Source organism: Hyla sarda, chromosome 2, assembly GCF_029499605.1.
Source record: "Hyla sarda isolate aHylSar1 chromosome 2, aHylSar1.hap1, whole genome shotgun sequence".
NCBI lineage: Eukaryota > Metazoa > Chordata > Amphibia > Anura > Hylidae > Hyla > Hyla sarda.
The window spans coordinates 310,928,523-310,954,782 of NC_079190.1; the positions used below are offsets into that span (position 1 = coordinate 310,928,523).

Sequence of the window (26,260 nt, forward strand, 5' to 3'; positions counted from 1 at the left end):
AAAAAAATGAAAATAAAAATAAAATTAGAATAAAAATAGAATGGAATAAAGATAAAAATAAGAATAAGTATAAAAATAAATATAAAAATAATAATAAAAAAAATAATATAAATAAAGAAAAAACTGTGATAACAATAGTAGAAGATATGAAGAGGGATGCAATCGGAATTGAGGAGACCACCGTATATATAAACCGGGGATGTCCATCAATTCCAAGTGCATCCACTACAAGAATCCAAACAGTTCAAAGTTGGAATTGAGTCCACCCGGTTCCAATGTTGAAAACTCAAATATTTTTTTGCTCTCTGCCTTGGACATTTTTAACATAAAACTCCCTCCACGCCAATCTTTTTTTTTACTATTTGTATACCTGTAAATGATAAAGAATTTAAATTGCCATTATGTGCTGTAGTGAAATGGGCCGAAAGGGGATGTTTAAGATTTTTGTTTTTAATATTATTAACCTCTTAAGGACCCAGCCATTTTACACCTTAGGACCCGGCCATTTTTTGAACATCTGACCACTGTCACTTTAAACATTAAATGGGCACTGTCACCAATTTTATTTTTTGATATGTTGTAGTACTTATGTACTACAACATATCTCTAATATACTTTTATTATTATTTTTTTCATTAAAAAGGTTTAATTTACATTTAAAAACCGGCTACTGAAAAAGGACTGATTTTTGAGTGGCAATCAGTCCTTTTTCAGTTAGGCTGGACTCAGTTAGGCTGGACTCAATCAGACAGGCGGGAGCGAGAGCATTGGCTCCCCGGCCACTGGCTGGGAGGCCACTCCTCCCGCACATCGCCGCCTCCTCATTGCCACCACTGTCCCTGCACGGCCGGTGCCGGACTCTGCAGTAACTGCAAGTGTAATGAGGGAAGGGGGTATGCAGGGCGGGGGGGAGCAGGGAATGGGCTAGTGCCGTAGCGGGGGGGGGGGGGGGGGGGGGGGCTAGCAAAAAAAAAAAAAATAGGATGGTGGGAGCTACCCTTTAATAACTCTGGAATGCTTTTGGCTATCATTCTGATTGAGAGATTGTTTTTTCGTGACATATTCTACTTTAACATAGTGGTAAAAATGTTTTGTAACTTGCATCCTTTCTTGGTGAAAAATCCCAAAATTTTATGAAAAATTTGAAAATTTTGCATTTTTCTAACTTTGAAGGAAAATGGATATTCTAAATATTTTTTTTTTCACATATACAATATGTCTACTTTATGTTTGCATCATAAAAATTGACAAGTTTTTACTTTTGGAAGACACCAGAGGGCTTCAAAGTTCAGCAGCAATTTTCCAATTTTTCACAAAATTTCCAAACTCACTATTTTTCAGGGACCAGTTCAGGTTTGAAGTGGATTTGAAGGGTTTTCATCTTAGAAATACCCCACAAATGACCCCATTATAAAAACTGCACCCCCCAAAGTATTCAAAATGATATTCGGTCAGCCTTTTAACCCTTTAGGTGTTTCACAGGAATAGCAGGAAAGTGAAGGAGAAAATTCACTATCTTCATTTTTTACACTCGCATGTTCTTGTAGACCCAATTTTTGAATTTTTACAGGGGGTAAAAGGAGAAAATGTATACTTATATTTATAGCCCAATTTCTCTCGAGTAAGCACATACCTCATATGTCTATGTAAAGTGTTCGGCGGGCGCAGTAGAGGGCTCAGAACCGAAGGAGCGACAAGGGGATTTTGGAGAGTACGTTTTTCTGAAACGGTTTTTGGGGGGCATGTTGCATTTAGGAAGCCCCTATGGTGCCAGAACAGCAAAAAAAAAAAAACACATGCCATACCATTTTGGAAACAAGACCCCTTGAGGAACGTAACAAAGATTTAAGTGATCCTTAATACCCCACGTGTTTCACGACTTTTGCATATGTAAAAAATTTCACTAAAATGTGTGTTTCGCCCCCAAATTTCACATTTTTGCAAGGGTTAATAGCAGAAAATACCCCCCAAAATGTGTAACCCCATCTCTTCTGAGTATGAAGGTACAAGTTGGCCTGTAGTGCACTACGGGCGAACTACAATGCTCAGAAGAGAAGGAGTCATATTTGGCTTTTTGAGAGCAAATTTTGCTTGGGGGGCATGTGGCACTTAGGAAGCCCCTATGGGGCCAGAACAGCAAATAAAACCCACATGGCATACCATTTTGGAAACTAGACCCCTTGAGGAACATAAGGGGTACAGTGAGCATTTACCCCCACTGGTGTCTGTCAGATCTTTGGAACAGTGGGCTGTACGAAATTTTTAATTTGCACAGCAAACTGTTCCAAAGATCTGTCAGACACCAGTGGGGTGTAAATTCTCACTGCACCCCTCATTACATTCCGTGAGGGGTGTAGTTTCCGAAGTAGGGTCACATGTGGGGTTTTGTTTTTTTTGCGTTTGTCAAAACCGCTGTAACAATCAGCCACCCCTGTGCAAATCACCTCAAATGTACATGGCGCACTCTCCCTTCTGGGCCTTGTTGTGCGCCCCCAGAGCACTTTGCGCCCACATATGGGGTATCTCCGTAGTCGGGAGAAATTGCATTATACATTTTGGGGGGCTTTTTTCCCTTTTACCTCTTGTCAAAATGAAAAGTATAGGGCAACACCAGCATGTTAGTGTAAACAATTAATTTTTTTACACTGACATGCTGGTGTAGACCCCAACTTCACCTTTTCATAAGGGGTGAAAGGAGAAAAAGCCCCCCAAAATTTGTTAGGCAATTTCTCCCGAGTACGGCGATACCCCATATGTGGCCCTAAACTGTTGCGTTGAAATACGTCAGGGCTCCGAAGTGAGAGAGCGCCATGCGCATTTGAGGCCTGAATTAGGGATTTGCATAGGGGTGGACATAGGGGTATTCTACGCCAATGATTCCCAAACAGGGTGCCTCCAGCTGTTCCTAAACTCGCAGCATGCTTGGACAGTCAACGGCTGTCCGGCAATACTGGGAGTTGTTGTTTTGCAACAGCTGGAGGCTCCATTTTGGAAACCGTGGCGTACCAGACGTTATTCATTTTTATTGGGGATGGGGGCTGTGTAGGGGTATGTGTATATGTAGTGTTTTTTACTTTTTATTTTATTTTGTGTTAGTGTAGTGTTTTTAGGGTACAGTCACATGGGCGAGGGGTTACAGCGAGTTTCCTGCTGCGAGTTTGAGCTGCCGCGCAAAATTTGCTGCATCGCAAACTTGCAGCCTGATACTCACTGTAAGCCTCTGCCCATGTGAATGTACCCTGTACATTCACAGGGGGGGGGGACCTCCAGCTGTTGCAAAACTACAACTCCCAGCATGCACAGTCTATCAGTGCATGCTGGTAGTTATAGTTTTGCAACAGCTGGAGGCACACGGGTTGGGAAACACTGAGTTAGGAAACAGACAATGGGGGATATTTATCAAAGTTGTCTATGCCCCGCATCAATATAGACCAAACTACAGAGGGTTAGTCTGGTCTATTGTGCACCTAATTTATCAAATGGCGCACAGCTCTTGATAAATTCTGTGCACAGACTGCATGATCTATGCTTTAGTCTATATTTAAACCTGCTCCAACATGGTCTGACATTTCGGCATACTTTCAGCCTATGCGACTTGTCGCTGAAAAGTCGCTTTTGATAAATTCAGCACCAATGCATTTTTCAATGCATTTCAGTCTAAAATAGACTAGCATGCATCATGTTCTAAAAATCCTCTAGAGCAAAAGTCGCAGAAAAGTCGCACAGATTTAGACTGCGACTTTCTGTGCGACAAATTTAGACAGGAAAAACCAGTCTAAATACTTTGATAAATCTCCCCCAATGTTTCCCAACCAGTGTGCCTCCTCTTTAGAGCCACATGTTTCCGAACTACAACTCCCAGCATGCTTGGAGTTGTAGTTTTGCAACACCTGGAGGACTTCAGTTTGCAGACCACTAAAACAGTGGTTCCCAATCTGTGCCCTTCCTGATGTTGCAAAACTACAACTCCCAGTATGCCCTTACTGTCCAGGCATGCTGGGAGTTGTAGTTCTGCAACATCTGAAGGGCCAGATGTTACAGAACTACAACTCCCAGCATGCCTGGACAGTAAGGGCATGCTGAGGATGTGTAGTTTTGCAACATCTGGAAGGGCACAGTGGTCCCAAAACTGTGGACCTCCAGATGTTGCAAAACTGCAACTCCCAGCATGCCCAGATGCCAAGGGCTGGCTGGGCATGCTGGGAGTTGTAGTATACAGGGTCCCAATATAGCAATGCATGTCGCTTTACGGCAACGTGCATTGCTGTAAAGGGCCCGACCGTGGCTGAAGATCCACTCACCTGTCGCCGCCGTCTTCATCGCCGGGATCCGGGTCTTCAGGGACGAGGTAAGCACCGGGGCCAGGCCCCAGCACTCCCCCGTCCCCCGCCGCGTCCTCCGGTCTTCCTCCCATCCTCTCCGGGCAGGGCGGGAGGAAGTAACCCCCCCCCCCCCCGCGATTGGTCGGTTAACTAACCGAAGAATCGCAGGGGATCGGAGGAGGTGGCAGGCTTGCCACCTCGCTCCAATACTCCAGCATGGTCCTGGCTGTCTGTGACAGCCGGGATCATGCAAAATTTCCGGGCGGTTGGGTCCCAGAGACCCGATCAGCCCGGTATTGCCGCAGATCGCAAGGGCGATTTCCCTTGCGATTTGCAGCGATCACTGACATGGGGGGCCTACGTGGCCCCCCTTGGCGTTTGCCCTGGATGCCTGCTGAAGCATTTCAGCAGGCATCCGGTTCCGCCAGTTCGTATGGATACGCCATGGGACCTTAAGGCCCAGGGTGTGAGGGCGTATCCATACGCCCTGGGTTCTTAAGAGGTTAAGATGTTCAGCTATTCGTAGTTTTAATGTTCGTTTAGTATGTCCTATGTACTGTTTAGCACATCCGCATTCTATGATGTAAATTACTCCCTTTGTGTTGCACGTGATTAAATCTTCAATTTTCCATTTAAATGTTTTGTCTCTAGGGTATATCTCTTCCACTTTTTTTGGGCCTTTAATTTTGGCAAAATTAGCGCAACTACCACATTTTACAAAACCTTTTAAACTTAACCAAGTGTGGCCCTGTTCTGATAATTTGGTTGGGGGTTTGATGGTTGGGGCCACCGAAATGCCCAGATTAGGAGCTCGGGTGAAGACAACCGGGGGATGCGGGGGTAATAGGTGTTCGATTTCACAATCTTGCTTTAATAGATGCCAGTGTTTATATATTATTTTCAAATTTTTTTAATAAGCACTACTGAAAGGAATAACTATTTTTCCTCCAACTATAGACAAAGGGAGATGGCGCTCCTAGTGTGATACCGTAAATAAAAAGGATACAATTTAAGCAATATTGCTCACCGATGTCGGTTGTACTGCGACCAAGTACAACAATGGTGCAGGCAGGTGCATGCGGGTGAAACTCGGCAGCCGCTCCTGGCAACACGACGTGAAGCAAAAACAGATCCCTCCAGGACAGCACAGGATAGAACTGGTGCACAAGACTTCAAGGTAAAAGCAGATTTATTTTACCCAGCATGCAACGCGTTTCGCTGGATAACCAGCTTCATCAGGCATCAATGGTTTCCAAAGATTGGAGGAGGAGCGGCTCAGGATAGTTTTTTTGTTTGAACTGTTCAGTAAGATTAGAGGATTCTTCTAAAAATTGATAATTTGTGGTACAATTTTGCTTTAAACTGCGATATTGTCCCCTGGGTAAGTTCATCAGCCACCGGGGTAGGTGGCAGCTAGTGAATCCAATAAAGCTGTTTTTAGGAGTGGGTTTTTGGTAAGTTTTACAAGTAAGTCTCTCCTGGTCAGCTATCACCTCTATGTCAAGGAAATTGATGGTAGTTTTACTTATTGTGGAAGTGAGGTGTATATTGTGGTGATTACTGCTTAAATTAAATATAAAATGCTCTAAATCAACAATGTCCCCTTCTCAAATTAAAATATTGGCGATGTACCGCTTCCAGAGCACCAGGCCTGCGCCAAGAAGGGGTAAGATGTTAGATTCTTCCCATGCCGCCATAAAAAGGTTGGCGTAGCTTGGCGCAAACCTGGTGCCCATCGCGGTACCGACTAACTGTAAATAAAAATCCCCTTCAAAGTAAAAATAATTATGAGTAAGAATAAAACGTATGGCAGAAGTGATAAACTCAATTTGAGGTGACTTAATATTTCCCTCGGTTGTCTTCACCCGAGCCCCTAATCTGGGCATTTCGGTGGCCCCAACCATCAAACCCCCAACCAAATTATCAGAACAGGGCCACACTTGGTTAAGTTTAAAAGGTTTTGTAAAATGTGGTAGTTGCGCTAATTGCGCCAAAATTAAAGGCCCAAAAAAAGTGGAAGAGATATACCCTAGAGACAAAACATTTAAATGGAAAATAGAAGATTTAATCACGTGCAACACAAAGGGAGTAATTTACATCATAGAATGCGGATGTGCTAAACAGTACATAGGACGTACTAAACAAACATTAAAACTACGAATAGCTGAACATCTTAATAATATTAAAAACAAAAATCTTAAACATCCCCTTTCGGCCCATTTCACTACAGCACATAATGGCAATTTAAATTCTTTATCATTTACTGGTATACAAATAGTAAAAAAAGATTGGCGTGGAGGGAGTTTTATATTAAAAATGTCCAAGGCAGAGAGCAAAAAAATATTTGAGTTTTCAACATTGGAACCGGGTGGACTCAATTCCAACTTTGAACTGTTTGGATACTTGTAGTGGATGCACTTGGAATTGATGGACATCCCCGGTTTATATATACGGTGGTCTCCTCAATTCCTGCATCCCTCTTCATATCTTCTACTATTGTTATCACAGTTTTTTCTTTATTTATATTATAATTTTTTTTCTATTATTATTTTAATATTTATTTTTATAGTTATTCTTATTTTTATTTTTATCTTTATTCCATTCTATTTTTATTCTATATTTTATTTTTATTTATTTTTCATGTTTACATTATATATATATATATATATTATATATTTTTTATTTTTATTCATTTTATTTTTATTATTTTTACTTGCATCATTATTATTCTTCATTTATTCACTTATATTCTTTCATTCTTCTATCCATCATTTCTATATTTTATTGTATTATTATCTGTGTTATTACATACTGCATCCATTATTATCTTATAAAACACTATGTATTATGTTATTCATTGTCACCCTTTTTCATTGTGACATCTGTGTGTCTACGTTTTACATCTCTCTTATATTAAATACCATATATCGCCCATAAAATACATTGGGCTCATTCATCATATAAAAATCTGTCTAGGTTAAATTATTTCCATTCCCATCCCATATTATCTTACCATTATTTTTTACTATTATTTTTTCATAAAAAATCTGTGTACATAGTTACATATTTAGTACGGTCGAAAAAAGACATATGTCCATCAAGTTCAACCAGGGAATTAAGGGGTAGGGGTGTGGCGGGATATTGGGGAAGGGATGGGATTTTATATTTCTTCATAAGCATTAATGTTATTTTGTTCCAGGAATGTATCTAATCCTGTTTTAAAGCTGTTAATTGTTCCTGCTGTGACCAGTTCCTGAGGTAGACCGTTCCATAAATTCACAGTCCTCACGGTAAAGAAGGCGTGTCGCCCCTTGAGACTAAACTTTTTCTTCTCCAGACGGAGGGAGTGCCCCCTCGTCCTTTGGGTGGGTTTAACCTGGAACAGTTTTTCTCCATATTTTTTGTATGGGCCATTAATATACTTATATACATTTATCATATCCCCCCTTAAACGTCTCTTCTCAAGACTAAACAATTGTAACTCCTTTAATCGCTCCTCATAGCTAAGATGATGTATGCCCCATATTAATTTAGTCGCGCATCTCTGCACCCTTTCCAACTCCGCAGTGCCCCTTTTATGGACAGGTGCCCAAAACTGAACAGCATATTCCAGGTGAGGCCGTACCAATGCTTTATAATAGCATTGAAATCTATGATCTATAATTTTACGCTCTAATTCTATATTTCACATTGTATCTATTATTCACACATTCATTCTAGAACGGTATTCACACTAGTCAGGTTTTTTTTCAATCAATTGATTCTCCTATATACCTGCTCCACCCCAAGTCTACCCTCCGTATTCCCAGTTTAACATCCCAAACACTTTCTACAAATACTACTTTGCTGTTCTCTATATATCCAAGTTGATAATTTTATTCACTTTATACATTTCACATTTTCAAACATTACTGGCTTATATATAAAATAGAATGGTGTCTATACCAATTAAAAGTTACAATTTCACTATCTATTCCCTTATATAATAGAACAGTATTCACACTAACAATTAGTTAGTCCGTTTCTTTTTCTTTTTAATTTTTTTAATCTTCCACCACACCCACTATCTCTGTGTCTAACTTCTATCATTCTATATTCTATGAATACTTTGTAATAATTAAGTTTTTGCTGCTATTTTATATTTATTTTTCTTAAAAAATTTATCTTATTGGTACATCTTATAATAGAACGGTGTTCACACCAACTAGGGTTACAACTCTCACCCTGACTATTCTCTTGACATACCACTATAATGTCAGGCTTACTACTTTTACATTTAAATCATAGTTCACATTGCACATACATATGCTATAATGTTATTTAAATTGTAAAATGTAACCTCCTATTAACATTTACTATTGCTTCTTGCTTGCATTTCGACCTTCTTATCAATCCAGTTCTTGGTTTATATATGGCTTATTCATGTGATTTTGTAATCCAGATCTCGTTTTCTATTTTACATTTGTGATTTTCTGATTGGATCAAAGCTTCTATAAAATGGCGAGTATGATCAGTCAAAATTATGACTACTGAAGAAAGGGTCCATTCATATACCCTGAAACGCGTCTAGCCAGTTTGCGGACTATCATTGACTGTACTTGGCACCCTGTTGATCTTGCCGCTCCGGTCCATAATTTACATCTAGTTTTGAGTGGATCCCCAGCGAGCTGTGGAATCAAAGCACATCCTGCAGGTGCTGGCACTGACACCACACGCCACCCTCACGAGGCAGAGGCATCTACTACCGGTCTGCTGCAGACCTGGTCTCCACGGCAGGACTTTTCCACCAGCGAGTGCCACCTCTGAAAGTGTCCATCCCTGACGCCTGCCAGCGCCGGGACTCGGAGGTAGCCCACCTGCAGTGACCATCCAAGTGCTAGATCCATCTAGCCTCACGGGAGTCTTCCGCTCTCAGGACCGGTAATGTACCACCAAGCTGCCTGTTATCTGTCCTAACACAGTGATACAGTGAAACTAGCAACTGTGAACTTTTATACTTCCTCAGTTTAACATACCAAACATTGTTTCATTGCCATCCATTAAGAGGAACTTGTTACAATATTACATTATCATCTCTCCAGTGAAAAGGAATGTTTTCCAAGAGACTTTCCGGCAATTCAAGGGTCATTAACTCTTTCAGTCCATATCAGCATATTTTGCCTTCACTACTGCAGTGCAATTTGTCTATAACTGTTCCAGTTTAATAGTGCATTCTGTGATATTAATTAGTTAAAAGTGATAGTCTATTTTAGGTCATTGTCTATTCCTCTCGCAAGGGGCCCCTTGTGAGGTGGAATATTTTATATTTTATATAAATTTTTAATAAAATCTGTATATCCTATTATAATTGAAGCACAATCCTTGTTTCCTTCAATTGATTCATATAGTTTACCTTCCTTGAGGTCTGGGTATTTTTATTCTTTCTAAGATTTGTAAATTACTTCTATTAAAAAATCTTAATCCTTCCAATAGTTATTAGCTTCTGAAGTTTTCTGTCTAACTGCTCATTGATGATGTAACGTCCCGGGAGCTGTGCATGATGGGAAAATATCGCCACAGGAACTGCACAGCTCCCGGGACGTGAGTCATCAGAGATCAGTTAGACAGAAAACAACAACTCAACTTCAGAAGCTAATAACTATTGGAAGGATTAAGATGTTTTAATCGAAGTAGTTTACAAATCTGTTTAACTTTCTGGAGCCAGTTGATACATAAAAAAAAGTTTTGGCCTGGAATACCCCTTTAAGGCTTAATTTATCCTCATACGGATAGGAATATTACACAAGCAGAGAAGAAAGCCCTCAAATGGTTGTCCGATAGGGAAGATTTAATATTGCCCCGAGCAGACAAAGGAGGGGCAATCGTTATATGGTATAAAAGGGATTATGAAATGGAAACTTTGAAACAATTGAACAATGTAGAAGTTTATGAAAAATTAAAACAAGATCCAACTAGGAAAATTATAGACAACCTCCGTACCCTCCTATGTAAATATGTCAATGTTAACATTATTACTGAAAAAACAGCTGAGCAGTTATTACCAGAAAATCCAACAAAACCGAAGTGGTATATACTTCTAAAAATACACAAAGCCGTCACTCCACCACCAGGAAGTCCCATAATTACAGGAATAGGTTCGCCTACCTATCAAGTTATATTGACTGGTTGATAGCTTCTCTGCTCCCACACATTCCCTCATATGTGAGGGATACAGGAGATTTGATATCAGCACTTGATGGGTTTGAATGGCAAGAAGGCTACGCACTGGCATCAATTGACGTGGAGAGTTTGTATACCTGCATCCCTCAGGATGCAGAGGTGCAGGCTCTCCGTCAATTTTTGTCCAGTTCAGACAAGTCTCCTTTACTAATAGACTTCATCACTTAAGCAACATCTTTCATTCTTTCAAACAATTGCTTTCAATATAATGAGCAATGGTACAGGCAGTGCCTTGGCACAGCCATGGGCACGCCTGTATCATGCTCATTTGCTAATATATATTTAGCAATATTTGAGTACAATTACATATATACACTTGCAAACCCATTTATTCACAATATCAAACTCCTCCTTTGCTTCGTCGATGTGTTCATCGTGTGAGAAGGAGATGCGACTAGTTGAGTTATTCACACAATACCTTAATGTGAACACTATGAATATGAACCTTACATCTGTATTTTGAAAAAAGACACTGGAATTTCTTGATGTACAGATAGAAATAATCGAGAATAACATCATTACATCGGGGTTCAGAAAATCTAAATCTAGAAATTCCATACTACACTATGCCTCATCCCATCCCACACATGTTAAAAATGGAATCCCTAAAAGTCAACTAATTAGATTAAAAAGGATAAATAATGATATAAAATTTAATGAACAAGCTGATGCGCTAGAAAAAAGATTACTAAAAAGAGAGTACCCCTTAGAATTACTCCAGGCAGCACGATCAAAAGTAGAAAAATTCACATTTAAAAATACTGCCATGAACAATGTAATAAAAAAATCCATAAATAAAAACTGGTTTATGATCCAACAGGATAATGATCTAGATAAAATTAACAACAAATCACCTATAGTAACATACAGAAAAAATATTACAATTCAGGATCAATATAATAGAAACAAAACACACAACAAACAAACCACTAATTGGTTATAAAAGATTCTAAACCAATAGGAAATTTTGCTTGCAGTAATTGCAAACAGTGCAAATATAATGGTAAATACAAGAACTTGCGAGTAGGTGGATATAACATCCAAATAAAACAGTTCTTAAAATTGCAAGTCAACTTACGTTGTTTACTGCATAATCTGCACATGTGGTTACTTTTACGTGGGTAAAACAATCAGTCCATTATATCACAGGATCAGAGAACATCTTAGATCAATTGCAACAGGTATAGGACCCCCGCGATTCGTAACTCACATGAGGGACTATCATAATAGCAATCCGGAAGGATTGTGATTTGCTGCTATTGAACAGGTAATAAATACAGCGCGAGGTCTGAACAAACACCAACAACTACTGAAAAATGAAGCCAGGTGGATCATCCGGCTGGATGCCACCGGCCCGATGGGTATGAATGACAAACAATAATATGGTGCCTTGTTATGATTTGTTATATATAACAAAGCTGTCTCACAAGATGAGAAGTTTGCTTTTAATTCACACTAACATAGTTTTTAAGATATATGTGTAAAGGTGTTTCAGCCAATGGCGCACAGGTTCACCTGTAGAGTCATAACACTTACCTGTTTTAAGCACACCTCTTCCTGTGAGTCCGACACTGCGGGTCTGATGTAGCGCAGAAGCGCGCAATGGTCCGTCACCAAGACTATAACCCCGCGCCCTCCAGCACAGCTCCCTGATTCGTGTACCCTCATATTTGTAAGTTTGCAATAAACTACCACTGCAGTAGAAGCTTGGGTGAGTGCTCCACATTTTCTGCATCTTCAGTGTTGAATTGTAATTTACAAATCTGTTTAACATTCTGACACCAGTTGATTTAAAAAAAAAAATAATTTCCACCAGAGGGCCCCATTAAGGTGAAAATGGGCTTGGTCCTTTAAGCGTACCCGTCAGATCCAACAAAAGTAGCTTATCCTGGCAATGTACATCTAATTTTTATGTGTCTAGCACCTTTATTTATTTATTTTATTCCACTATTAATTTAGCTCACTAGTCTGAATTCCTCTCAAAGGGAGGGGGCGTGGACTCACTGTGCAAGTCTCCGCCCCCCTACCTCAGTATGCTGTCTGCTCACATCTCCCCTAGCATTAGCAAAACTAAAACTCCCAGATTGTCCTCACTGACAGTAGCAGGACACAAGCTGACAGTGGGAGGATTTTTCCTCAAGCTGTGAGCCCTGCGCTCACAGCTGTCAATCAAGGAAGTGTGTCCATGACGTAGGTGATGATGCATGGACATTGCAGTTGTTTGACTGGCTTTTTCAGTATGAAATGCTTAAAATTTTCCAATTAAGGCAATTGCAAAACCTATTGGTTTTGCATGCTTTACAACATATCAAAAGTTTTTGTATCTGACAGTGCCCATTTAAGGGGTTAATCAGGACTTCCCGAAGAAAAATCCAACACCGCATATTTATCATGTGTGCACAACAAATGTTTTACAACAAAGCAACCTTGGAGCAAGATAAACCATACCCCTTTTTTCCAGAATCATAATTACTCTTGCTGACTCCTTACTAAACTTCCCTAGGGTTCTTGGAATTTGCCTAAAAGCTGGAAAGACATAACACAGACCTTTTTCAAGACTTCTGTAAATTTGGAGGAGATATATTTCTTAACATTCTTGTTTGTATGAAAGGCAGTGCTTCCTTTGAAATCCCCAAAGGAAGATGCTTTGAAATAGGACTGCCATAAGAAAAGCCAGGAATGCTTCTGCCAAAAGGAATATCGGAATCAGATATGAGACTTGAAGTACATGTCCCTCCTTGATTACCGTAGTTAAATATGCTACCACCATGACACTGTCAGAAAAAAATCTTTACATGGAGATCTCTCATTAGTTATAAAGACTGTGATGATGGTTAAAGAACTGACACGAGTTATTTACAATTTAGGCATTCCTCTCTGGTTTCTTCCTAGGATCCTTGAAGAAGGAACTCTGCATGGGTTCCCCAAAACATTTGGCTTGCATCAGTGGTTAAAAGAGATATGGGACCACTCTACAGCTGGTATCCAAACTGTCACTAATTTTAAAAGAATCTTGTAAAGGAGAAGAACAGGGAATAATGGTGTCCTATACACCTTAATGGTTTGACTAAAACATTTATATTATCTAATGTACACACACGAAAAATACTCAAAGCCATTCTGTTGATGATTGGATGAGTGGGCTGTAGCTGCAAAGATGAGCCCGCCTTGAAAATTTCAGTGGAGGGACTAGAAGACTTCACAAGGGGATCCCAGAGGGAGTGAGGTATGCAAGTCTATTAACCTGTTGGGGACGAAGGGCGTATCCATACGCCTGTGAGAATTTCGCGGGGACCAGGCCGGGGTGACTGCTGATATCTATCAGCAGGCACCCCATGCAAATGCCCAGGGGGGGTCACACTTGAATTCACACTTGCGATTTGCACCGATTACGGTCATTACGGGTCTATGGTGACCCGGAATAGAAGGGGGATCGCGGGTGTCTAAGACATCCACGATCCCCCTAAAGCGATAGGAGTGAGGTGGCATGGGTGCCACCCCTCCTATCGCTGCTATTGGTGGTCTAGACGCGACCACCAATAGCAGATCTGGGGCGGGGGGGGGGGGGGGGGTTACTTTCGTTTTCCCCGTCCTGCCCACCCACAATAGGCGGGGCAGAACGGGGAAAATGAAGAGGAGCGGCGCCGACGTCCACTTACCCCTCCGGAGGCAGCGGAACGACGGCGATCAGCGGCGGCGGAGATGGAGATCGGCGCAGGCGGCGTGCGGCAGAGGAGGACGGCTCCCTGGATGCGACGGAAGCCGGTGAGTAGTTGCCTAGCAACATCTAGAGGGCTACAGTCTGAGACCACTATAGTGGTCTCTACACTGTAGCCCTCCAGATGTTGCAAAACTACAACTCCCAGCATGCCCAGACAGCTGTTTGCTGTGTGAGCATGCTGGAATTTGTAGTTTTGCAACAGCTGGAGGTCTGCAGTTTAGAGACCACTGCACAGTGATCTCCATACTGCCCTCTAGCTCTTGCAAAACTACAACTCCTAGCATGCCCACACAGCTGTTTACTGTCTGGGCATGCTGGAAGTTGTAGTTTTGCAACATCTGGAGGTCCACAGTTTGGAGATCACTGTTCAGTGGTCTCTGAATTGTAGCACTCCAGATGTTGCAAAACTACAAATTCCAGCAAGCCCACACAGAAAACAGCTGTCTCGGCATGCTGGGAGTTGTAGTTGCGTACCTCCAGCTGTTGCATAACTGTGATCAGTACATGCTGGGAATTGTAGTTTTGCAACAGCTGGAGGCACACTGGTTGGAAAATACTGAGTTAGGTAACAGAACCTAACTGAAGGTTTTCCAACCTGTGTGCCTCCAGCTGTTGTAAAACTACAACTCCCAGCATCCACGGTCTGTCAGTACATGCTGGGAGTTGTAGTTTTTAAACAGCTGGAGGCTCACTGGTAGGAAAATACTGAGTTAGGTAACAGAACCTAACTGAAGGTTTTCCAACCTGTGTGCCTCCAGCTGTTGCAAAACTACAACTCCCAGCATCCACGGTCTGTCAGTACATGCTGGGAGTTGTAGTTTTGAAACAGCTGGAGGTTTGCCCCCCCCATGTGAACGTACAGGGTACATTCCCACGGGCGGGTTTACAGCAAGTTTCCTGCTTCAAATATGAGCTGCAGCAAATTTTTCGCCGCAGCGCAAATTCCTAACGGGAAACTCACTGTAACCCGTCAGTGTGACTGTACCCTAAAAACACTACACTACACTACCACCTAATAAAGAGTAAAACACTACATATACACCCCCTTACACTGTCCGTCCCCCCCCAATAAGAATGAAAACGTATTGTACGGCAGTGTTTCCAAAACGGAGCCTCCAGCTGTTGCAAAACAACAACTCCCAGCATTTCCGGACAGCCACTGACTGTCCAGGCATGCTGGGAGTTTAGCAACAGCTGGAGGCACTCTGTTTGTGAATCACTGGCGTAGAATACCCCTATGTCAACCCCTATGCAATCCCTAATTTAGTCCTCAAATGTGCATGGTGCTCTCTCACTTTGGAGCCCTGTCGTATTTCAAGGAAACAGTTTAGGGACACATATGGGGTATCTCCGTACTCGGGAGAAATTACACTACAAATGTTGGGGGGCTTTTTCTCCTTTTACCCCTTATGAAAAGGAAAAGTTGGGGTCTACACCAGCCTGTTAGTGTAAAAAAAAAATTTTACACTAACATGCTGGAGTTGCCCTTTACTTTTTATTTTCACAATAGGTAAAAGGAAAAAAAGACCCCCAAAATTTGTAACACAATTTCTCCTGAGTACGGAAATACCCCATATGTGGGCGTTAAATGTTCTGCGGACGCACAACAAGGCTCAGGAGTGAGAGCGCACCATGTACATTTGAGGCCTAAATTGGTGATTTGCACAGGGGTGGCTGATTTTACAGCGGTTCTGACATAAACCCAAAAAACTAAATACCCACATGTGATACCCATTTTGGAAACTACACCCCTCACGGAATGTAACAAGGGGTACAGTGAGCATTTCCGCCCCACAAGTGTCTGACAGATTTTTGGAACAGTGGTCCGTGAAAATGAAAAATGTAATTTTTTTGTTTGCACAGCCCACTGTTCCAAAGATCTGTCAAACGCCAGTAGGGTGTAAATGCTCACTGTACCCCATATTACATTCCGTGAGGGGTGTAGTTTCCAAAATGGGGTCACATGTGGGGGGGTCCACTGTTCTGGCACCACGGGGGGCTTTGTCAATGCACATGGCCCCCGACTTCCATTCCAAACAAATTATCTCTCTAAAAGCTCAATGGCGCTCCTTCTCTTTTGAGCATTGTAGTTCGCTCGCAGTGCACTTGACGTCCAAACATGGGTTATTTCCATACTCAGAAGAAATGGGGTTACAAATTTTGGGGGGCATTTTCCCCTATTACCCTTTGTAAAAAAGTAAAATTTGGGGAAAAAACTGCATTTTAGTGGAATATTTTTTTTTTTTCATTTACACATCCGACTTTAACAAAAAGTTGTCAAACACCTGTGGGGTGTTAAGGCTCACCGTACCCCTTGTTACGTTCCTTGAGGGGTGTCGTTTCCATAATAGTGTGCGATGTGGGGGTTTTGCTGTCCTGGCACAATAGGGGGTTCCTAAATGGGACATGCCCCCCAAAAACCATTTCAGAAAAACTCACTCTCCAAAATCCCATTGTTGCTCCTTCCCTTCTGAGTCCTCTACTGCGCCCGCCGAACACTTGACATACACATATGAGGTATTTTCTTACTCAAGAGAAATTGAGTTACACATTTTGAGAGGATATTTTTCCTTTTACCCCTTGTAAAAATTCAAAAACTGGGTCTACAAGAACATGCCAGTGTAAAAAAATTAAGATTTTGAATTTTCTCCTTCACTTTGCTGCTATTCCTGTGAAACACCTAAAGGGTTAACACACTTACTGAATGTCATTTTGAATACTTTGAGGGGTGCAGTTTTTATAATGGAGTCATTTGTGGGGTATTTCTAATAAGAAGGCCCTTCAAATCCACTTCAAACCTGAACTGGTCCCTGAAAAATTCCGATTTTGAAAATTTTGCGAAAAATTGGAAAATTGCTGCTGAACTTTGAAGCCCTCTGATGTCTTCCAAAAGTAAAAACTCATCAATTTTATGATGCAAACATAAAGTAGACATATTGTATATGTGAATCAATATATAATTTATTTGGAATATCCATATTCCTTATAAGCAGAGAGCTTCAAAGTTAGAAAAATGCTAAATTTTCTAATTTTTCATGAAATTTTTGAATTTTTCACCAAGAAAGGATACAAGTATCGACGAAAATTTACCACTAACATAAATTAGAATATGTCACGAAAAAACAATCTCGGAATCAAATTTATAAGTAAAAGAATCCCAGAGTTATTAATGCTTAAAATGACAGTGGTCAGATTTGCAAAAAATGCTCTCGTCCTTAGGGTCATAATGGGCTCTGTCCCCAAGGGGTTAATTGTCACTTTGGACCCAGCAATATATTCAAATTTTTTTAGTATCTGAATAACCCCTTTTCTATGCATGGGCCTCAAAAATTCTATCTTGGACTGATTGCATCTTCCTGGAATCCACAAGATGTACAGTAGACCTTAACCCATTAAGTATGGACCTGTGGATTTTTTACCTTAAAGGGGTTATCCAGTGTAAATACTTTTTAAATTTTACCTGCAAGCATCTAATGGGCATGCTAGTGAAGTCTTCATGCTTGTCTTGTGTCTAGCAGGCTGAACTCTGTGTCCACCATAATGCTGCTGCTTCATTTTCACTTCCAAACTGTTTCCTGTTTGTTTCTCCAAGCAGCAACTACAAATACCATGCTGCTTTGCACGGGATTGTGATGTCACATTCCCCCCTTCTCCCCATACGTTGTTCCTCTCATTGCTTGTTTGCCACGCTCCCTTTTTTTTTTTACTACATGTCCCATCATGCCTCAGTTTTTGCCCTCCCTTTTTGCTTTTGGCACACCCTGTGGTTGTCTCCCGTTCACGCCTTCCAGTGTTCATTTGCATGCATGCGGGGCTGTGAACTACATTTCCCTGCATGCTTCTTTTCTTTCTGATTACTCCCACACTGATGCTTTTTCCCTGGCCTGTCAGGTGTTTTTCATGTCAGGTGTTTTTGGACGATATTTAGCCTCGGCATAAGGGACTGTATGTTGCTGTGCAAACCTGGCCCGGATTGCAGTCATGCTAAGTGTTCTGCACTTAGCCCATCTTTTTTTTTTTCAGTGGCATTTCTTGTATATTTGAAGACTGTATTGTGACTCTATTGGTGTACAGCAAGAGTGGTGCAGTTGCCCATAGCAACCAGATTACTCCTTTTATTTTTAAACATACCTGTGAAAATAGAAAGAAGCAATCAGATTGGTTGCTATGGGCAACTGCACCACTCTTCCTCTACACAGGTTTGTTAAAATCTCCACGAATGTTTGTATAAAATATTCCAAACTACTTCCATAAGGTACAGACTATTGTGGATGATTTTTCTAAACCTGTGTTGAGGAAAAGGGGTGCAGTTGCCCATGGCAATCAATCAGATTGCAGATTTCATTTTTAAAGAGAACTGTGAAAAATGAAATCAGCAATCTGATGGGTTGCCATGGGCCACTGCACCACTTATGCGAGCTTTGAATATAAATGTCGGTCGGCAGCCTGCCGTCGGTCCTGCTTGGCATGCAGTCTGGAAGTAGTGTGCAGATGTGGAGTCTGAGTTGCCTGGCAGGGCTGACCAGATGTCTGGTGAAAATACGACTAAGTGGCTAGTTTGGGGCACTCCTCTTAGTCAGGTTCCTAACAAACAGTATGCATCACACTCTCTTGTATACATAGAAAGTTTCAAATTTTTGCGGGAGAGCGGGTCGCGGGGTCAGTTGTGATGTCACTTGGCCCCGGGGTCCACTGCTGGTTGGATTTGTACAATACAACTTAATGTGTGGCTGGGTATAACTATTATAGAATCTTCCCATTGAAATCAATAGGCTGGGTAAAGCCTATGATAGGTGTGCCGACACATTAGTTTGCTATACGAGGGACCGTGGTCAGGCAGTGAATAGTATTTTATCCGCAGAGCATCGCACCAGCCGCCGCCGCGACGCTGCTGATAGAATACTATTCATATATAGCGCTGCAGGGGCATATTATATAGAAGTGCTGTGGGGGCCAGATAATACTATATATCTACCCCCCACAGCACTTCTATATAATATGCCCCTGAAGCTATGTATGAATAGTATTCTATCACCAGCATCGCGGCGGCTGGTGTGATGCTGTGTGTATAAAATACTATTCACAGATAGCGCTGCATTAATGACAAATGCGCCAGCGGCGGATGACATAAATACGACGGCGGGATGACAATGATAAATGCGCCAGCGGGGGGGGGGTGGGTTTGACAATGATAATTGTGCCGGCAGGGGGTATATATTGATAATTGCGCTGGAGGGGGGTATATAATTATAAATGCGCCTGCGGGGGGGTTACATTACATATGCGCCAGCGGGGGGTCACATATATATACTGCGGGGTCTATATTTTGCGCTGGCGGGGGTTATATCTGCGCTTGGGGGGCTAGATATATAGCTTTATATATCTTGCCCCCAACAGCACTTTTAATATACATTGTCCATTTTAAAACCGCCGGGAGCCCTGAATGGCTCCTCAATATCGGCCATTCAGGACTCCCCACAGAAAATTTAAAACTGAAAGTATAAAAATACATAGTGATCGCTGGGTTGCGGACCATGCTGCCCGCTCCCATGCTTAAGAACTTCTGATCGAATCGGGTCTCAGAAGTGAGACCCGATGCGATCAATCCCTCAGCCCCTGTACTACTACCCTCATCATGGGACAGAGTCTGTTCCATGATAGGGGTAGTAGTACAAACACTAATGTAGTCCCCTCAGACACCGGCAGAATCCTGCAGCCAGGAACTACTACTCCAACCATGGAAACAAGTCTGTTCCATGATGGTAGTAGTAGTAGTAGTCCTGGCTGCGGGAGTCTGTAGGTGGCTGATTTTTCACAAAGTCACAACACTGTTCATTGATCAATAACCCTCACCCCCAACAAAACAAAAAATTACCTTGAAACACTATAGGATCACAGAAGCCGCAGAGTTATATGCTGAAATAAATCCCAACACATAGATGCTGATTTAATATACTTTCTTACAAAATAAAATAGTGGTTTCAAAACCACTTCCAGGGTTCAAATCCAGTCCGGTTTTTGGCCAGCAAAGTATTGACGATCAGACAATATGAAAAACACATGTTGCTAAGAAGAACAGCAAGTTAGTGCGGAAATAATCAATGTGTATGACGGCCCCTCATAGTGATCACATGACGAACGTCATGACGTCCATGGGCGTCAATAACGTCAGCAGGGGGCGGGCTGCAAAGCAACAACACACAGCAGCCAAGCCCACTTACATCACATGATATTAGAGAAATCATGTGACTTTGCTGCAGAGCACACACGTGACCAAAGGAGACGTCATCAGGGGGAAGGCTTCCCGAACAGAAGAGAATGCAGCACAGCCCACAAAACTGTGAGGTCACGTCCCGGAACGCAAGGAGAGATGGGAAAAAAGCGAGACCACAGTCATCAGATAGGCAGCAGAAAAGGAACTTCCGCCCCCCAAAAAAGAAGAAAGATTTGCAAAGAAATTGAAAAAAAAAACGGTACGCACACATATTTACACATTACTTAAAAAGGACAGGCACTTTACTGTAGTTTAAAAAAAATACTTTGCCCGGAATACTCCTTTAATGACCAGGCTCTTTTTTTTTTTTTTAATTGACATGTGTCTCTTTAAATGGTATTAACTTTATAACGCTTTTTCAGAGCAAGCAATTCTGAGATAGTTTTTTCTTATCAAATTGTACTTTATATAAGTGGTGCATTTTTGTTGAAACATGCAACATTTTTTGTGAAAAACTCAAATATTGTGAAAAACATTTCTGGCATTTTTTTCATATTTTTTTTAATGGTGTTCACTGTGCGGTAAAAGTGATGTTATATTTATCCTGTGGGTCGATACGATTATGGCGATACCCATTTTATATAGCTTTCTATGTTCTTTTTCCCTTTTTTTGTGTTATCATTTTCCAACAGCCATAACTTTTTTATTTTTTCGACCAACCCCATTGAGTGAGGACTTATTTTTGCAGGACAAGCTTTACTTTTTATTGTTATAATTTTATGCTACCTTTTGCTTTTTTTTTTTTACATTTGTACCAAAATTGGTGAATCTTTTTTATTTTTTTACGGCCTTCACCATGCAGGATAATTTACATTATAGCTTTATTGTACACGTCATTATGGACGTGGCAATACCTAGTATGTATATGATTTTTTTTTCTATGATAATACAGGGCTTTTATTGGGAAAGGGGCATTTAATTATTTTTTACACTTCATACTTTTATTGAAAACCTTCTATTTTATTTATAACTTTTTACAGGTTATACCATGATGCAATACATTTGTACTGCAGTACTGTATAACCTGATGACCTGCACACACAAATCTCACAGGTTTCCGTAGCTGGCAGACAGAAGGCCATCAACTGGCATCCTGCTGACATAGCAACCAACAGCGACACACGATCGTATCGCGGCAGCACCGTTGGTGAACAGGGGGAGCCCCCTACCCCTGTCAAAACCATAGATGCTGTGATCAGTAGAGATGAGCGAATTTACAGTAAATTCGATTTGTCACGAACTTCTCGGCTCGGCAGTTGATGACTTAACCTGCATAAATTAGTTCAGCTTTCAGGTGCTCCGGTGGGCTGGAAAAGGTGGATACAGTCCTAGGAAAGAGTCTCCTAAATTGTATCCACCTTTTCCAGCCCACGGGAGCACCTGAAAGCTGAACTAATTTATGCAGGATAAGTCATCAACTGCCGAGCCGAGAAATTCGTGACAAATCAAATTTACTGTAAATTCGCTCATCTCTAGTGATCAGGATCGATCACAGCATCTATGGGATTAATGCTGCCACGACCGGCACGATAGCGGCCCCCGGCAGCTGCGGTGGGATCTCGGCTGTGATTGACAGCAGTGTCCCGCCACCGATCTCCTAAGCTGCACATGGCAGAGCAGGAGATCAGCAGGATGAATGCATACGTCCCAGCGTGAGAACATGTTGGGTGCTGGGACTGTATACGTATATGCTGTATACGTCCTGTAGCGGAAAGGGGTTAATGGCATGACTAAGGCTTTATATTATCTAAGGAAAAAAACTGGCTTTAACAAGCGAATAGTAAGAACATGTCTGAATAAGAGGTATGAAATATAAAAGCAACAGAAAGGTGCTCCCTGTGGAGAATCACGCGTGCAGGATGGTATTTATACAGAGGGGGGCACAATGGACGCTTACCCGCTCCGGTTGTGTACCGGCATACACAACAATGGACAGCACGTAATGAATGACAAAATATTCATGGACCCATCTGTAGCCTTCCTGTGAAGATTAAGGAGACCATGGAACTTTGGAGAGACTAGGAATTTTCGTGGCCCTGATCGGGTAGAAGTCAATCACGGTGCGTACATCAAGAAAAAATTCCTTTAAAGGTTAAGGTGCAACGCATTTCGCTGCACAGGCGCAGCTTCCACAGGCATAACAAGTGCAGTTAAGCTTAGGGTTATATATCACATAGTTAACCTTTCAAGCACCAGACAAAATTAGTATGCATATAAAAAATTATAAATTCGTATGACATTTTTTTTTTCCAGCAGAACAGAACTTAATATGCAATATAAGATTGCAGACTGCACTATAAAAATTATATTATTCAGAATGTATTAAAAACCATATAAACTTGTGTAAATTTTCACAAAAAAATTACAAAAAATTACAAGAGGAGAAAATGTAAGATAGCGGCACACCCCCATAAAAATAAGCAATGCACAAACTCCAATCAAAACATTTTTGAAGAAAAAAGTTTACAAGAAGAAATATGTATATGTATGCAATATTTTTGGGAATTATATCGGGAAATTAACAAAAAAAGATATATAGATAAAAATATATAAAAAATAAATGAAAAAAATATATAAATCACATAATAGATGGATAAAATTAACAAAAAAACATATGAGAAAAAACAATAGTAGTATGCTCCACAGGTCATCAGGTATTCTTCACCACTTCATTTAGCCCTTCTGTTACCCCTAGCGTCACTTTTAGACGTTCTAAAAATCTTCACAATTTGATTGCTCCTGGCAAATAAAAAAGTTTAACATATACCCCAAATTCGAATGGGTCTTCTTGTACCCCGTGCGGAAAAAGCCTATGCCTGTGCTGTGAACTAATAAATGTGGAAACACATGATTTTGAGTCCTCACAGACAGGTACTAATATAGGTACTAATAACTGTGAGAAAACTTACGCAGTATATCTGCTCTCATGCAGTTGCAATCTCCAATATGTCGGCCGCACTTTTCAGACAGTGCGGTCGTGGATGAACAAGCATTGATGGAATATTAAGCATGGTTTTATGCTCCACAGCTTATCGAGACATATCACCAATATACATCAGGGATCGATTGATTTCCTGCATCTAAAAATTATAGAAAATATTCCAAAGGATAAATCAAACAGATATCAGCAATTAATAAATAGAGAATAATTTTGGATTCATAAATTGGTATCATTGGCCGCTTCAGGGCTAAATGAAGTGGTGGAGAATCGGGTTGACCTGTGGAAATTGTTAATTTCCCGATATCATTACAAAAAATATTGCATACATATTTATTCATATTTCTTCTTGTAAACTTTTTTCTTCAAAATTTTTTTTGCTTAATTTTATGGGGGAGTGCTGCCATCTTACATTTTCTCCTCTTGTAATTTTTGTGAAAATTTACACAAGTTTATATGGTTTTTAATAAATTCTGAATGACATAATTTTTTATAGTGCAGTCTGCAATCTTATATTGTATAAAAACAACATGGGTTTACTTCAGGGAGATCATCTCAAACAAATCTTATAGATTTTTTTAACTGGGTGACTAAAATAATAGATGGCGGAGGGGCAGTAGACATAGCATATCTAGATTTTAGTAAGGCTTTTGACACTGTCCCACATAGAAGACTTATCAATAGACTACAGTCATTGAGCTTGGACTCCAATATCGTTGAGTGGATTAGGCAGTGGCTGAGTAACAGACAACAGAGGGTTGTAGTCAATGGAGAATATTCAGAGCAAGGTCTTGTCACTAATGGGATACCTCAGGGATCTGTACTGGGACCAATATTGTTTAATATCTTCATTAGTGATATTACAGAAGGTCTCGATGGTAAGGTATGTCTTTTTGCTGATGACACAAAGATATGTAACAGGGTTGATGTTCCTGGAGGCATCCGCCAAATGGAAAAGGATTTAGGAAAACTAGAAGAATGGTCAGAAGTCTGGCAACTGAAATTTAATGTGGATAAGTGCAAGATAATGCACCTGGGGCGTAAAAACCCTCAGGCAGAATATAGAATATTTGACAGTCCTGACCTCAGTATCTGAGGAAAGGGATTTAGGAGTAATTATTTCAGAAGACTTAAAGGTAGGAAGACAATGTAATAGAGCAGCAGGGAACGCTAACAGAATGCTTGGATGTATAGGGAGAGGTATATGCAGTAGAAAGAGATAATTGCTCATGCCACTGTACAGAACACTGGTGAGACCTCACTTGGAGTATTGTGCGCAGTACTGGAGGCCGTATCTCCAAAAGGATATAGATATTCTAGAGAGAGTTCAAAGAAGAGCTACTAAACTAGTACATGGATTGCAGGACAAAACTTACCAGGAAAGTTTAAAGGACCTTAACATGTATAGCTTGGAAGAAAGAAGAGACAGAGGGGATATGATAGAGACTTTTAAATACATAAAGGGAATCAACATGGTACAGCCCGCCTGCAGGAACACTGACCAGGACTACATAAACCTATTATTGTGGACCTGAGGAAGGTGCAAGCGAGCGCCGAAAAGCGTTGTCCTGTTTTACCTGTTTAACTTCTTTTTGCAATAAAAGTTAATCCTGCATAAGTGCCGGCTCAGACCTCTGCTTCATTTGACCGCCGTCGTCACACAGGAGCGCTCTCAACAAACCCCATTTTTTCACTCTCCACATTCACTTCACTGAGAGAGTAGTGGATGCATGGAATAGCCTTCCTGCAGAAGTGGTCGCTGCAAATACAGTGAAGGAGTTTAAACATGCATGGGATAAGCATAAGGCTATCCTTCATATAAGATAGGGCCAAGGACTATTGATAGGATTCAGATTATTGGCCAGACTAGATGGGCCAAATGGTTCTTATCTGCCGACACATTCTATGTTTCTATATTAACCCCTTAAGGACGCAGGGTTTTTCAGTTTTTTTCCTCATCACCTTCTAAAAATAATAATGCTTTCAATTTTGCACATAAAATTCCATATGATGGCTTATTTTTTGCGCCACCAATTCTACTTTGCAGTGACAGTCATTTTACCCATAAATCCACGGTGAAACAGAAAAAAAAATAATTGTGCAACAAAATTGAAGGAAAAATGTAAATTTTTAACTTTTGGGGGCTTCCGTTTCTACGCAGTGCATTTTTCAGTAAAAATAACACCTTATCTTTATTCTGTAGGTCTATACAGTTAAAATGACACCCTACTTATATAGGTTGGATATTGTCGTACTTCGGGAAAAAAAAATCATAACTACATGCAGGAAAATTTATATGTTAAAAATTCTCATCTTCTAACCCCTATAACTTTTTTATTTTTCTGCGTACGGGCCGGTATGAGGACTCACTTTTTGCCCCATGTTCTGAAGTTTTTATCAGTACCATTTTTGTATTGATCTGACTTTTTGATCGCTTTTTATTAATTTTTTCATGATATAAAAAGTGACCAAAAATACGCTATTTTGGACATTGGAATTTTTTTGCGCATACACCATTGCCCGTGCATTATTTTTATTTACACGGTGTGATGCGGGGTCACGGCATGACCCCGTTTTAAACACCGGGACCGGGCGTTGGGCGTACAGGTACGCCCTACGCCCTTAAGAGGTTAAAGGACAAGTCTCACAGTAAACAATTGTTCAGCTTTTAGTGCAGAAGGTAAAGTTATATAGGTTTGTAAATCACTTCCATTACCAATGCTGCTTAGAAACAAGCTTTATCTGCATTGTTCTGTCTGACAGGAAATTCAGCTGTTCCAGGTTTT

At 40.8% G+C, this 26,260-nt stretch overlaps 1 protein-coding gene across 11 annotated transcripts in view; it reads right to left on the reverse strand.

The window, feature by feature from the left end:
* ANKS1A (ankyrin repeat and sterile alpha motif domain containing 1A) overlaps positions 1–26,260 on the reverse strand; it is an 836,994-nt gene that overhangs the window by 382,137 nt on the left and 428,597 nt on the right. The gene's annotated exons all lie outside the window — the stretch shown is intronic.